This window comes from Pongo abelii, chromosome 12 (assembly GCF_028885655.2).
Source record: "Pongo abelii isolate AG06213 chromosome 12, NHGRI_mPonAbe1-v2.0_pri, whole genome shotgun sequence".
Lineage (NCBI taxonomy): Eukaryota > Metazoa > Chordata > Mammalia > Primates > Hominidae > Pongo > Pongo abelii.
This window is the reverse complement of record NC_071997.2, coordinates 70,389,406-70,402,975: the sequence shown is the minus strand read 5'-3', so window position 1 is coordinate 70,402,975 and position 13,570 is coordinate 70,389,406. Positions and strand designations below refer to the sequence as shown.

At 38.8% G+C, this 13,570-nt stretch overlaps 1 protein-coding gene across 7 annotated transcripts in view; it reads left to right on the top strand.

Annotated features, from left to right (window-relative positions):
• Positions 1-13,570, top strand: part of COMMD1 (copper metabolism domain containing 1) — a 246,875-nt gene that overhangs the window by 115,293 nt on the left and 118,012 nt on the right. The window contains exon 3 of one of the 7 annotated variants that reach the window (XR_008522122.1): positions 7,731-7,884. The exons of the other annotated variants lie outside the window; for them this stretch is intronic. The gene's annotated coding sequence lies outside the window, so the exon portion shown is untranslated. The remainder of the gene's footprint in view (positions 1-7,730; positions 7,885-13,570) is intronic. 7 annotated transcript variants of the gene reach the window in all.

Genomic DNA, 13,570 nt, shown 5'->3' with positions numbered 1-13,570 from the left:
GTAGTTCCAGCTACTCAGGAGGCTGAGGCACAAAAATCACTTGAGCCCGGAAGGCGGAGGTTGCAGCAAGCCAAGATCGGATCACTTCACTTTTAGCCTTGGTGACAGAGTGAGACTGTGTCTCAGAAAAAAAGAAAAAGAAAAAGAAAAAAGTGTGGCAATGATTGTATACATATGTCAAAACTTATAAAATTGTACACTTTATTATGTACAGTTTATTGTACATCACATACTTCAAAGTAGTAAAGAAATAGTCACAATGAAAATGATTGATATTGCACTTTAGCCCATAAAATCCTTTTTATTTGTTTTTTGAGACGGAGTCTCACTCTGTCACCCAGGCTGGAGTGCAGTGGCACAATCTGGGCTCACTGCAACCTCCGCCCTCCAAGTTCAAGTGGTTCTCCTGCCTCAGCCTCCTGAGTAGCTGGGATTACAGGTGCCTGCCACTGTGCCTGGCTTATTTTTTGTATTTTTAGTAGAGATGGGGGTTTCACCATCTTGGCCAGGCTGGTCTTGAACTTCTGACCTCGTGATCCACCCATCTCGGCCTCCCAAAGTGCTGGGATTACAGGCATGAGCCACCGCGCGTGGCCTATAAAATCCTTTTTAATACAAATATATGAAGTCAAGAAAAGTTGTAAAGAATAAAGTAAACAATAATAGAACGTAGACTGGCAGTAAAATGTACAGCCTGCATGCTACAGGAAATGTTTTTGTGAGAACTGGATCCTTGGTTAGTACTTATGCCAGCTTCTAGGTTAGTGTTATTTATGAAATACGCTACTAAATCAAGTTCCCAATTTTTAGAACACGTATAGGCACCCACATCAAAGTTGTTTTCACACTGCTGACACTGGATGAGCTTGTGAGAGAATTAACGATCCTAGGATATCAAGAAGTTGCTTCCAAGAAGGGTGACCAAGTTTTTGTTGAACTCTAGTGTGTGTGTATGTCTATCTGTGTACCCCAGGGCAACTAAAGTACTGTCTTCAGTTTATATCATTTTAAAGCAGTAGTTCTCAACTATGGTCACACATAAGAATCACATTCAGAGCTTTAAACATTTTGATGCTCAGGCCTTACCCCTGGCCAATTACATAAGGATCTGTGGGGTTGGAACAGAGGTATCATTATTCTTTAAAGCTCCCCAGATGATTTCAGTATCCAGGGTTGAGAACCACTGTGTTAAAGGTAGCCAAAATAATTGGATTTGATGTGTTAATAGAACTTGGTATCATATTTTTACAACAGGAATTCAATATGTGTTGGCATATTGCTTGTACTTGACGTAATTTGTAGAGTGCTTAAGATTTTTTATTCAGGAACTAGTGAAGGTGGGTTTCTTTCATTTCCCTCACTCCCTATTTAAATTTCTCTCTCCTGTTCAGTTTGTCTGTATTACTTTTCTTTGGTCTAAAAAGTACATTTGAAAATTGGAAGCCAAGTACATACATAACCTTGTTTTCTAAACCACAGTATATATTGCAATATACTTTGAGATATGAGGAAGCCAGAGTAATAGAGAAATAACTACGGCAGTATACGTTAATGGAAATCTGCAAAGCTAGAGAAAATGAGTAGGAACTACTGACCCAATTACTTTGCTTGTAGTGAATGTTTTTTCCAACAGAAGTAAAAATTTTGCAAAAATAAAACATGATTCAATTGTAAAAACATGCAGAAAGCTTTAAGGTGAATATTTTATATCCAGAAGATGAACATCAAGTGCTTTGCTTATGAGACTGAAATCCTGTCATATTTGGCCATAAATCACTGTGAGATCCGAGCCATGAGGACTGTAGGAATCTGGCATATGTCTTTAGAAATGTTTTATATTTGTTCATCTAACACCTTTGTTGTGTTTTCCTTTCCTGGAACTTGAGTAGAGATTACAATAGAAGTGTTTTTTTAAACACTAACTGGGGAGAAGGGATGGTAATTTATACCTTTAGTGGAGTCTCATTTATGCTTATTTCTTCTTTTTAGGCTTGAATTTGGGTATTTTATAAAGATGTATTGGGTTTTCTTTTATCACTTCTTGTCCTTCAAGGCCAAAAGGACATTCTGTGAGGAAACATTTAGACTTAGTCTCAGTACTGAACCATTTAGTACTGAATTGTTCTTGCACATACATTTTAAGATGCCCTGCATGTAGACATCCCAAAATATAAAACTCTTTTCTTTATTGTTTTTTAATTTATTTATTAATGGCAAATGTTACTGCCTTTTCTCAAGTAAGTTTTAGTTCAAGCACTTCTCTAGTTTTGGGTTGAGTTTTCACCAGACCTATAGAGGAAGACAGATTTTTATATTTTCTGATGTAGTTGTTTTTTTAACCAACTTATATGCTCACTCCTGTCATTTATAAGCAATTAGATGAGGGGGATATTCACTGACCATACATTACAGAATCAAAATAGATTGGGCTCTATATTAAAAACCCAGCGATTTTGTCTGAAACATAGATAAACCTCTACTCTCAAGGGAAGGTATTCATTTATTTTTAATTTCTAAATTTCTTTTGAAATAAAGTAAATATAATCATGCTCTGCATAATGACATTTCAGTCACTGATGGATCACATATAGGATAGTTGTCCCATAAGATGATAATACTGTATTTTAAAGGTACCTTTTCTATATTCAGATATGTTTAGTTACACAAATATAATACTAATCATTGTGTTGCAGTTGCCTACAGTATTCAGTACAGTAATGCCCTGTACAGGTTTATAGCCTAGAAGCAATAGGCTATACCATATAACCTAGGTGTATAGCAGGCTACACCATCTAGGTTTGTGTAAGTACACTCTATCACGTTCACACAATGAATCACCTAATGGCACATTTCTCAGAAGGTATCCTCATTGTTAAGCTGTGCATAACTATACACTGATCTCCTTTTGTAATTCTAGCTAGTAAATAAGGAGTAAGAATCTGCTAAAACCTATAATTAATAATCCGTTTATGTCTGGGCACAGTGGCTCATGCCTGTAATACCAGCACTTTGAGAGGTTGAGGGAGGCAGATTACTTGAGCCCAGGTGTTTGAGACCAGCTTGATCAATATGGTGAGACCCCATCTCTACAAAAAACATGAAAATTAGCCAGATGTGATAGTGCATGTCTGTAATCCAAGCTACCCGATAGAGTGAGGATCCCTTGTGCCCAGGAGGTCGAGGCTGCAGTGAGCTGTGATTGCCCCACTACCCTCCAGCCTGGGTGACAGAGTGAGAGTGAGACCTTGTCTCTAAGTAAATAAGTAAATAAATAAAATCAGTTTATACTGAGCTTGGTCATGTACCATTGTAGCTTCACAAGCCTGAGGAATGTCACCACAGCTATCTGCTTTGTGTCATAGGGGAAGCAGCAAAGTCGCGTGGGCATGCACACACACCCACAATCTTTCATACACATACACACACATATATATATTTGTTTATACCTGTGTATGTGTGTAAATACATGGAGGGATTTGTAAGGATAGGATATAGGGATTAAATAAAATGCCATTTTATTTTATTAACATTCAGTCACCATTTTGAGATCATGTTGTCTTACTCCAAATAGCTACCAAGGGGAACAGATATCTTGCTTGGTTATATAAGCTGTAATGCAAGCAATACAAATTTATTTCTGATAATTCTTGTATTTAAGGTTGATTTTTACTTTTAATAATGTACTAAAGGAAAGCCTCCAAAGAAATTAGTGAAACTGGTTTTCTGATAAGACATTCAACTATCATTTGTCAGTAGGGATTGATAACATTTAACAGCTTGAAGATACTTAAATCAGTTTAGAATACATTATTTATTTGTTTATTTATTTATTTATTTACTTACTTACTTACAGAGTCTCCCTCTGTTGCCCAGGCTGGAGTGCAGTGGCATGCTCTTGGCTCACTGCAACCTCTGCCTCCCGTGCTCAAGCGATTCTCCTGCCTTAGCCTCCCAAGTAGCTGGCACTACAGGCGTGCACCACCACACCTGGCTAATTTTTGCATTTTTAGTAGAGACAGCATTTTACCATGTTGACCAGGCTGGTCTTGAACTCCTGACCTCAAGTGATACGCCCACCTCGGCCTCCCAAAGTGTTGGGATTACAGGTGTGAGCCACTGGGCCTGGTCTAGAATACTTTAAAAAAAAACAGATAAAGGAATTTTCCATTTTGTATTTTATATCAGATTTAGAACATGGAATTTACTTAAACTTTAATTCTGAATGAGTCAACTCTTTTTGTAGCTCTAAGAAGTGTTCCATAATAGTTTGTGTTCTAAAGTTATGGTCTTCAACTTACAGTTGAATTTAAAGGTATAATTTATAGAAGGTAATGCTTAAAGTTTATGACAGAAAAAAGAAAGAATAAGACTGGGCATGGTGGCTCATGCCTGTAATTCCAGCACTTTGGGCGACTGAGGCGGGTGGATCACCTGAGGTCAGGAGTTCGAGATCAGCCTGGCCAACTTGATAAAACCCAGTCTCTACTGAAAATACAAAAGTTTTCCAGGCATGGTGGCACATGCCTGTAGTCCCAGCTACTCGGGAGGCTGAGGTAGGAGAATCGCTTGAACTGGGAGGCAGAGGTTGCAGTGAGGCGAGATCACACCACTGTACTCCAGCCTGGGCAACAGAGTGAGACTGTCTCAAAAAAAAAAAAAAAAAAAGAATAAGAAATTTTGTTTCCTTAGAAAGTTGTTATAATTTTTGCTTTCACACACTTGTTAAAAAAAATCTATGAAAATCCAAAACTTATCATTGAAATTCAAACTAACTCTGAATTAGCTATTTGTAAAAATACTTTGTGGAGAAGGGAATGTTTTACCAAAATAAAATAAAATAAAATAAAAAATAAAAAAACTAAGAAAAACCCTTTTTAAAAACATTACTAGTTATAATGAATAGTGAAAGGACTATTCTTGTGAATTCTAGTGAATGGCTAGTGAAATATTTGTAGTAACTAGTGAAATAAAAATGTAAGTTTAATGCTTTTTAGTTTTGAAAACATTAAAATCAGAAGTATTCAGTTATTGATAACTTACCAGTTGAAAAGTAGAAATTTTTGGGAATGTTTTACATAAGGATTGTAATAAGTGATATTTAATATTTTTGATGTGTTGAAGATTAGACTGCTGTACTGTTAATACAGTACTTCTTTTTCTTAGCCAAGTCTTTCCTTTAAAATTTATATAATGTTTTTGCATTTATTCTCATTTTAAATAATAGTCTGGAGATTTTAGTTACTGGATCCATAATCAACATTTGACATACTTGAATTACCTTGTCTTTGAAATATTTGTCTTCCAGAATACCGCATTTGCGTGATTTTCCTGCTAGCCTTCTAGCTCTTTTTTTTTCTTTTAAAATCTCTTTTGCAGCTTCCTTCTGATCCTCACATCTAAATGTTGGTGTACCCTTGAACTCTGTCCTCGATCTTCTTTTCTTCCTTTTTACAACTCACTTCCTAGTTGATCTCATGTAATTCGTTGCATTTAAATACCATCTATATGGTAATGACTTCCAAATGTATATCTCCAAACTGGATTTCTCCCCTAAATTTCAGATACATATTTATGACGTACTTGAGATCTTGACTTAAATGTGTAAAAGGTATCAAAAATTGAATATGCCCAAAACTAAGTTCCTCATATATCTCCAAAACCTGTTCCCCCTGCATTTTTTCTCGTCTCAGTTAGTGGCACCTCCATTCTTCCAGTTCGTATCTTTTTGTTTTCTCCTACCCACATCCATTCCACCATCAAATCTTGCTGGGTCTATTTTTAAAATATATCTAAAATTTGAACACTTCTCACCACCCCCAACTACTTTGTTTAGATCACCATCACCTCTCTCCTAGATTATAATATCCTCCTAACCGATGTCTGTGTTTCTGCTTTTCAGTCTGTTTTCAACACACAGCATCCAGAATGACTGTTAATGCATAACTCAGAAAATATATTCATGGCTTCCCAGTTCACTCCAGTGGCTTTCTATGTCAGTCAGATTAATAGTTCTCTCCGTTACTTCGTCTACTCTAGCTAGACCCACTGGCCTTGTTGCTAATTTCTGAAACATTCCAGGGGTCTTCAGGACCTGTATACTTGCTCTTGCCTCTTTCTCAGTTTGTCTCACTCCAGATATGGCTAGCCTTTTCACTTCCTTAAAGTCTTTTGTTTTTTTAAATCACCTTCTCATTAGGCCTTCACCAGCTCCCTCTCTAAAAGAGTTCTCCATGTCCTGCTTTATGTTTTATATTTATAATTTACAATGTATAATATGATAAACTATTTATTTAAAGTGTACAATTTGATTAATTTTGGCTGGTGTACATGTCTGTGAAAACACCACTACAGTCAAGAACCAGAACACGTTCCTCGGCCCCTAAATGGGGACTGTGTCCCTTTACAGTCATCCACAATTTGTGGACAACTGCTGGTCTGCCTTTTGTTACTTTAGTTGTTTTTCTTCTTGTTACTTATTACTACCTAGCATGCTATTTTACTTATTAATCTTGTCAGTGCTCCAGATTAGCATTTAAGAGGACAAAGATTTTTTTTTTTAATTGCTGCATCCTCACAGTCTTGGATGCCTCCCGGCACATGGTGTTCAGTTAATATTTCTTGAGTGGATAAATCACATAACTCACTATAAAGCATCTCCTATGTGTCAGACACTACATAGGAGTTGAGGATGTATCAGTGAACAATACAGACAAGTTCATTATCTTATGGAGCTCACAATGAAAGAAAGTTGTTAATAATTAGTGTAAGAAATTATATCAGAGATGGAAGAGCCTTACCAAAGCTCAAAAGATGGAATGGCTATCTTTACCCAGGAAGTTGAAGAAGGCAGTTCTTAAGAGGTAACATTTACATGATTTTTCCAACATCGTAAACTCTGTGATCCAGAGCTGAGAATCATGAAATAAGAACAACAAAAAAGTTGATACAGGCAGGATGGATTCTCTAGAGTTTATGAACATATCTTTGCATTTAATGCATAGATGTACGGCTGGGCACAGTGACTCATGCCTGTAATCCTGGCACTGTGGGAGGCTGAGGCAAGTGGATCACTTGAGGTCAGGAGTTTGAGACCAGCCTGGCCAACATGGTGAAACTGTCTCTACTAAAAAATACAAAAAACTTAGCTGGGGCTGGGTGTGGTGGCATGCACCTGTAATCCCAGCTACTTGGGAGGCTGAGGAACGAGAATCACTTGAACCCAGGAGGCGGAGGTTGCAGTGAGCCAAGATCACGCCATTCCACTCCAGCCTGGGTGACAGAGTGAGACCTTGTCTCAGACACATACACATACACACACACACACACACGTGACCTTTGGCAGTGAGGTTTTTTGTTTTTTTTTTTTTTTTTGAGATGGAGTCTCACTCTTGTTGCCCAGGCTGGAGTGTAGTGGCTCTCACCGCAATCTCTGCCTCCCAGGTTCAAGCAATTCCTCTGCCTCAGCCTCCTGAGTAGCTGGGATTACAGGCATGCACCACCATGGCCAGCTAATTTTGTATTTTTAGTAGAGATGGGGTTTCTCTATGTTGGTGAGGCTGGTCTCGAACTCCCGATCTCAGGTGATCCACCCACCTGGGCCTCCCAAAGTGCTGGGATTACAGGAGTGAGCCACCGCACCCGGCCCCTTTGGCAGTGATTTAGTACAAGTCCCTAGTGATTGCCATTTCTTTCTCACCACCTCCCACAATGTTGGTTTTCCATTTTTTCAGCCCGCTGTCAGTAAGAAGTAGCAAGAAGTAAATTGGCAGAAAAGCTATTAAGCAAAAGGAAGATTCACTTAGCTAGTGATTCAAAGCATCACTATATGTCAGACTCACCTGAGGAGCTTAAAAAGAAATTAAGATGCCCAGACCCCACCTCAAAGTAAGTGGCTTTACTTTAATTTGAGTGAAGGAAGATTTCTTCTCTAAGGTGAGCTGAGCTTTGAATGACAAGAAGGAGGCAGCCCCAGGAAGATCTGGGGGCACAAAATACAGGCAGAGGGAGCAGCCAAGGCAAGAAATTAGCCTTGTTAAGAATTTTAAGTGTAATGGGAAGCCATTAGAGGGTTTTAAACAAGGAAAGATGTGATGTGACTTATGTTCTAATAAGATTGCCTTGATTCACCTATGGAGAATGGATTTCTGGGATCTCAGTACTGGGATACTGACATCCCAGGGGGAAAATACCACTAAGGTTGGAATTGCTTTTCTGCACATTAAAAACAATTCTCTTTTGCCTTGAAACCTCCATGTGATGGTAATTAGGTAAATGGGATTTCAAGGAAAAACAAAATACAAAACAACAAAAAGAAAAACTGTTATCCTTCATTCTCTTAATAAGATGAGGTGTTCAGAAATTAATGGAGCCAATATTAATATTCCACTCCAAAAAATAGTAGAAATGAGTTTACGTGGACTTCTCACAATCTCCATTCCACATTTCCATCTCTATTTCTCATTTATGACAGGTCCCTTCCTTCAAAAACTTTTTTTTTATTATAGTATGTTCCAAAACTTGTTTGTCAAACCTAGGGATAACTAATAAAAATCAGTATTGTAGGGGGAAAAAGGTGAAAGCAGGAGGCTACTTACTGGGCTGTCACAGTGGTCCAGGTGAGATAACAGTGTGGAAATAGAGGTAATTTTAACGAAGTGAAGTGAGCAGGTAGAGTGTATGTTTTGAATATGGGTGAGTTGCTTTGAGTTGACTTGGAAGGGATGTAGAGAATGAGAGAAAGTGAGGAATTGGGGATAACACCTTGTTTTTTCTTGTAAGACTGTGTTAACATAATTGGTAATTCTAGTCATTATTAAACAGTCTTATTGCAGTGTTGACTGTCTAATATACAACTTGAGTTTTCTGGTAGCTATAATTACCCCTTCCACTTGGGGAAAAATATAAAAGAAATCATTTAACATTTGGCAGTTAAGAAAATGTTGTTTGTGCTGAAGTAATTTTATTTTTAAAACTCTCAACTTACAGAGAGATGCACTTGAGATTACTGAACATAAATTTTTTATAGACTTTAAAAGAAAATCAGTGTTTCTTATGATGTGCCCTTTCTTATGTATACTATACCCAATAAAATGATTTAAAGAGGAGGAGAGAAAAAGATGAATATCTTTGCAGATTCATTGACCCTGTGAGAATAGGGCTTTGGCACTGCTGAAGTCCTCAGCCTCTGACTAGTAGCTTGCCAGCACACAGCCCCTGGTGTTGGACTTCTTTCAGCTGTTCAGGCTGTCTGTTTCTATTCTTGCAGACAGATGGGGTGCTTGAGAGGAAGCCAGGAAGCCAAGCCTTAAGAGGACTTGGAAGCAATTTTTGGATATAAGTCCCTTGTCCTAAACTCAGGGCAACAGTGTATCCTGCCCAGCAGTGTTGAACTGCCTGTGTTTGTCTAGTATGTGTGTACTGGCTGGTTGGCTCTGGGCTTCATTCCATGTATGCCACTGCTCTATTGCCAAGATAAATGTAGAAGGCCTCTGGCCCAAGCCCATCCTTAGTACTTAAAAAAAAAAATTAGTGGTAAAATATACATAACAAAATTTTACCATTTTAACCTTTTTTTTTTCTTTTTTGAGATGGAGTCTTGCTCTTTTGCCCAGGCTGGAATGCAGTGGTGCAATCTTGGCTCACTGCAACCTCCACCTCCTGGGTCCAAGTGATTCTTCTGTCTCAGCCTCCCGAGTAGCTGGGACTACAGGTGTGCACCACCACGCTGGGCTAATTTTTGTATTTTTAGTAGAGATGCGGTGTCACCATATTGGCCAGTATGGTCTTGAACTCCTGACCTCATGATCCACCCCCCTCAGCCTCCCAAAGTGCTGGGATTAGAGGTGTGAGCCACCGCGCCTGGCCATTTTAGCAGTTTTAAAGTGTACAGTCCAGTAGTATTAAGTACAGTCCAATGGTATTAAATACAGATGGTTTTCTTTTTTAAGAGATGGCAGTCTTGCCACCCAGGCTGGAGTACAGTGGCATGATCATAGCTTACTGTAGCCTCGAAGTCCTGGGCTCAAGCAGTCCTCCTGCCTCCACCTCCCAAAGCACTCGGATTACAGATGAGCCACTGCATCCGACCCATTCATGATGTTGTATAACCATCACCACTATCTATTTGTAGATCTTTCTTTTTTAAATCCCAAACAGAAATTCAGTACACATTAAACAATAACTCCCAATTTCCACCTCTCTTCAGCCCCTGGTAACCTCTTTTCTACTTTTTTCTCTATGTATTTGCCTATTATAGGTACCTCATATAAATAGAACCACACAATATTTGTCCTTTGTGTCTGGTTTATTTTACACATAGTGTCTTCAACTTTTATCCTTGTTGTAGTACATATCAGGATTTCATTCTTTTTAAAGGCTGAATAATATTCCATTGTGTGCATATACCACATTTTGTTTATCCATTTATCTGTTGATGGATATTTGAGTTGTTTCCACCTTTTGGCTCTTGTGACTAATCTGCTGTGAACATGGGTGTACAAATATCTATTTTAGTCTCTGTTTTTAATTCTTTTGGGTATATACTAGCAGTGGACTTGTTGGATCATGGTAATTCTATGTTTTAACTTTTTAAGAAACTGACAAACTATTTTCTACAGCAGTTGCTCAATTTTATGGTTTTTTGCAGTACATGAAGTTTCCAGTTTCTGTACATCCTCACTAACACTTGTTAGTTTCTGGGTTTTTTTTTCTTTTTTTTTGATAGTTGTCATCCTAATGTATATAAAGTGGTATCTCATTTAGTTTTGAGTTGAAGTCCTTAAAGATTAGAGATGTTGAACATCTTTTTATGTGCTTGTTAGATTTGCCCTTTTTGTTTGTTTTTTTGAGACAAGAGTCTTGCTCCATCTCCCAGGCCGGAGTGCAGTGGTGCAGTCTTGGCTCACTGAAACCTCCGCCTCCCGAGTTCAAGTGATTCTCTTGCTCAGCCTCTTGAGTAGCTGGGATTACAGGCACACACCACCATGCCTGGCTAATTTTTGTATTTTTAGTAGAGACGGGGTTTCACCACTTTTGGCCAGGCTGGTCTTGAACGCCTGACCTCAGGCAATCTGCCTGCCTTGGCCTCCCAAAGTGCTGGGATTACACGCATGAGCCACGACGCCCAGCCAGGTTTGCCCATTTTCAAAAATCTTTTTTATTTTTATTTCTTTTTGTCTCTGTTTTTTCTTTTCTTTTCTTTTTTTTTTTTTTTCGAGACAGGGTCTTGCTCTGTCGCCCAAGCTGGAGTGCAGTGGCACAGTCTCGGCTCACTGCAACCTCTGCCTCCCAAGCTTCAGTGTTCCTCCCACCTCAGCCACCTGAGTAGCTGGGATTACAGGTTAATTTTTTGTATTTTTTGTAGAGACAGGGTTTTGCCATGTTGCCCAGGCTGGTCTTGAACTCCTGGGCTGAAGCAAGCCACTGCCTCAGCCTTGCAAAGTGCTGGGATTATAAGCATGAGCCACTGAACCCAGCCTCTTTTTTTTTTTTTTCCTACACCAAACACCTGAACCCATTTTACCCACTTTTATTGTTTTTTTTGTTGTTGAGTTTTAGGAGTTTCTTTAATGTATTCAGGATATCAATCACATATTAGATATATGGATTTGCAAATATTTTCTCCCGGTCTGAGTTTTCACTCCCCTCCCGATCGTATCCTTTGATGCATAAAACTTTTAAATTTTGATGTGGTCCAGTTTATTTTTACTTTTCTTGCCTGTGCTTTTGGTATCCTATCCAAGAAGTCATCGCCAAATCCAATGTCATGAAACTTTTCCTCTATGTTTTCTACTAAGAGTTCTATAGTTTTCACTCTTAGGCTTAGGTCTTTGATCCACTCGAGTTAATTTTTTCATATGATATGAGGCCATTCTTAAAATTTTGTATGGATTTTTAAAAAATGATTTATGCTACTAGGGAAACAGAAAATAGGACTTCTGAACTTGAAGCTGATAGGTTGTAAATTTATCATGTTTCTGAATTTTCTAGATAACTCTGTGTAATTAATTAAACAGAGCTCTTATCACCCAAGACGTTAATGAGTGGTAGTCTCTAGGAACCAGCTTAGATTAACTGCCAAATAAGCTAAACTTCCTTTTTATTGCCAGAGTTATTAACCTAAGTGAATTATAAGTCAATAACAGAGGAAATATATCTGAATTTTAATGAGTCATTTTATAGTCTTGTGGATACAGTACAAAAGCCTGAACTGAATTATGATAAACCTAGTTAATGTAACAGTGTTGATCACAAAATGAGTTTGATCTTTGATCCTGTGATACTGGCCTCCCTCCACACACACACTTCTTAGTCTAAAGAAAACAGCCTAGTCTTCTTAGAATATCATTTAAAGGCTGGGTGCAATGGCTCATGCCTCTTATCCTAACACTTTGAGAGGCCAAGGCAGGCAGATCACTTGAGCCCAGGAGTTCAAGACCAGCCTGGGCAACATGGTGAAACCCTATCTCTACAAAAAATAAAAAAAAATTAGCAGGGCGTGGTGGTGCACACCTGTAGTCCCAGCTGCTTGGTAGGCTGAAGTGGGAGGATTGCCTGGGCCCAGGAGTTCGAGGTTGCAGTGAGCTGTGATCATGCCACTGCACTCCAGCCTGGGTGACAAGAGTGACACCCTGTCTCCAAAAAAAAAAAAAGAAAGAAAAATGAAGGTATCTTTTGGCTATGTGGCTCTGTTCATGTAATTCTTTAAAAACGCTGACTTCAGGCCGGGCATGGTGGCTCACACCTATAATACCAGCACTTTGGGAGGCCAAGGCAGAAGGATTGTTTGAGAACAGGAGGTCAAGATCAGCCTGGGCAACACAGGAAGACCCCATCTCTGCAAAAAATTTTTAAAATTACCTGGGCATGGTGGCATGCACCTGTAGTCCCAGCTACTTGGGAGGCTGAGATAGGAGGATCACTGGAGCCTGGGAGGGGAGATTGAGGCTGCAGTGAGCCATCGTTGTACCTCTGCACTCCAGCCTGGGCATCAGAGCATGACCTATCTCAAAAAAAAAAGTCTGACTTTATGTGGAGGTAAGATCATGGGTAGCAGGCCCATACCCATCTTTTCAGGTACTTCCGTCTTCCCAACACATGTATATTGATGAAAGGTGGATTCTTATTTTCCCTGCTTAGGTCACATGGCACAGGGCTACCCAGGGAGGAGTCGTTGTTTATTGGAATTAGGGTAAGTTAGGGAAGGTGTAAATTGACAGCTGATACCACAGGGAGTAAGCGAGGAGCAGTTCACCGAAGGAATTAGGCATGCTGGACAAACAAAACCAATATGATACAAAGGTACTTTTGTCAAAATAAGAAACTAAAACTAGTACTTCGTTACTAACTAAACTCCAGATTTTATTTCTATTTCAGCAGTTTTTCCATTAATATTCTCTTTCTGTTCCAGGATTAAATCCAAGCTACCACTAAATTGCTAACTAACTAAATTGCACTTATCATGTCTCCCAATCATGTCAGATCACCGTTTCAGTTTTTCATGAGCATTATGTTTTCCAGCTTTATTGAAATATAATTGGCAAATTCAAATGGTATATATTTAAGGGGTAAA